The sequence below is a fragment of the Tachyglossus aculeatus genome (assembly GCF_015852505.1).
Source record: "Tachyglossus aculeatus isolate mTacAcu1 chromosome 12 unlocalized genomic scaffold, mTacAcu1.pri SUPER_6_unloc_2, whole genome shotgun sequence".
NCBI lineage: Eukaryota > Metazoa > Chordata > Mammalia > Monotremata > Tachyglossidae > Tachyglossus > Tachyglossus aculeatus.
This window is the reverse complement of record NW_024044829.1, coordinates 10,667,259-10,669,702: the sequence shown is the minus strand read 5'-3', so window position 1 is coordinate 10,669,702 and position 2,444 is coordinate 10,667,259. Positions and strand designations below refer to the sequence as shown.

At 47.7% G+C, this 2,444-nt stretch overlaps 1 non-coding gene across 1 annotated transcript; it reads right to left on the bottom strand.

Moving 5' to 3' along the window:
- Positions 1 to 2,077: 2,077 nt before the first annotated feature.
- On the bottom strand, positions 2,078 to 2,159 carry TRNAS-ACU. The gene has a single exon. It is a non-coding gene; the product is annotated as a tRNA-Ser (tRNA).
- Positions 2,160 to 2,444: the final 285 nt, after the last annotated feature.

Genomic DNA, 2,444 nt, shown 5'->3' with positions numbered 1-2,444 from the left:
TATACCAAGCAGTAGACTATATACCAAGCACTGGATTCAGCTCTAGGGTAGTTATAAATTAATCAGGTTGGACCCAGTCCACGTCCTAAGTAGTACTTTCCTAAAAACTTAGTTCAGTGTTCTACACACAGTAGATGCTCAATAAACACCATCGATTGATTGATTGATAGAGACAGGGAGAAAGGGAGAGAGATACTGTAGATTATAAGGCACTTGTGGGCAGAGACCTTATCTATTGTAATTAATCACTCAGTTAATTGTCTTGTCTCTCATAATTGTCTCGCGACTCTCTCCCGTGCTGTTGCTGCTCAGAAAGGTTAGTTTGTACTTGTAGTAGATTGCCTTCCACTCGATAGCCACTGCCCAAGATAGGAATGAAATGGGTAGGCCTCTGCTTGACTCTCCCTCCCATATCCGAGACTGGTAGAGTACTGGAATCTCTTCAGGTGCGATCCTGAGAGGGGTCTCAATTAATTACCCTATCGTTATTAATTATGGTACTTCAAAAACTTTACATATATCTCAAGCACTGTACTAAGCGCTGGGATATATACAAGATAATCAGGTCCCATAAGAGGCTCACAGTCTATGTAGGAAGGAGAACAAGTATTGAGTGCCCACTTTGCTGATGAAGGAACTGAGGCAACAGAGAAGTTAAGTGACTTGCCCAAGGTCACACAGAAAATATGTAACAGAGCCAGAATGAGAACCCAGATCTCTGACTCCCAGGCCTGTGCCCTCTCCACTAGATCATGCTGCTTCTCAAGCAAAGAGAACCCAAATTGAGGGGGCCCATGAAAGAGCATGAAGAGGATTTGGTGGAATGTAAAGTAAGACCAGGGATAAGGAATTGGAGCAGGAAATTCCACCCATGGAGGTCTTTAAGGAAGTGGCAGGCTCTGCTTCACTGGAGAAGTAGACACCTTCCTGCCCACAGAGAGATTAGTGACTGAATTTCTCCTTTCTCATTAGAACTCCTGATTGGGACTTTCTCTCTTGAAATGGCAGGAAAGAAATGGCCAATCACACAGTAGTGACAGAATTCCTCCTCCTGGATTTTTTGGAGGTCCAGGGGCTGCAGAGAGAGTCCTGTGGATTTAACAGAGTTTCAGCAAGGAGTTTTGAAGTTGGGAAGCCCTGTGGTCTGGTGCAAATGAAGGTACTGGGAATTCCATGCCGAGGAAAGGTGATGAGGTAGGGGGTCTGAGTGGGGGAGCTGGTAACGAAGCATAGTGAGATGGTGCACTTGGGAGGAATGGAGAATGAAGAAAGGAATTCAGTAGGGGAAATAATGCATATCAATCGATCGATCAAATTTATGTGAATTTCGCTTACGATGTGAGGACCTTGGTACTAAGCGCTTGGGAGAGTACCATTTAACAATATAACAGGGCTGGTAGGCACATTCCCTGCCCATGATGAGCTTACAGTCTAGAGGGAACTGTCTAAGTTGGATTGCTGAAGTTTTCAGATGGTCCCAAGCCCTGGCATGGGATGAAGTTTCAAACGTCAAGGCTTGCCCAGAACGTTATTATTAATCACAGAAAGGGAATGATGATTAATCTGTTGATGTTGTCATAAGAAGGAGTCCCAGAGTGGGAACCACGTGGGACTGGACAGTCATTTAGGTTGTGGAGGCCGGGACCACAGGGAGCCCACGATCCCGGCCTTCCGAGATTCCCGGACAATCAGCTGTCTCAGCGTAATCCCGGGCCCGTCCTCCCACGCGGAATCCCCCAGGAAATAACCGGGCTGTGTTCTGAGGGGACAGCACATCTGAGAGGTGTAGCGAGCATCCTGACAGCTCTCACCTCTCAGTCAGACTTTCCTGTCAGTACCACCAGCGTCCAGGACCGATGGGATAGAGTGAACCTCTCTCTCAGCAGAGTTCTGTGCTCTCCAGCCCAGGACGGGCCCAGTGACTCTGGAGAGGAGCATCATCATCAATCGTATTTATTGAGCGCTTACTGTGTGCAGAGCACTGTACTAAGCGCTTGGGAAGTACAAGTTGGCAACATATAGAGACAGTCCTTACCCAACAGTGGGCTCACAGTCTAAAAGGAAAATAAGCTAGAACCGACAAGGATGGGATTCGAACCCACGCGTGCAGAGCACAGTGGATTAGTAGTCCATCGCCTTAACCACTCGGCCACCTCATCACAAGAAACAGGGGAATGGTGAGGGAAATTTCCCCTTTCTCCTTTCCCCTTTACTCTCCATCCAAACCGCTACCCTGCTCGTTCAATCTCTCATCCTATCCCGACTGGATTACTGCATCAGCCTCCTCTCCGATCTCCCATCCTCCTGTCTCTCCCCACTTCAATCCATACTTCACGCCGCTGCCCGGATCGTCTTTGTGCAGAAACACTCTGGACATGTTTCTCCCGTCCTCAAAAATCTCCAGCGGCTACTAATCAACCTACGCATCAGGCAAAAACTCCTCA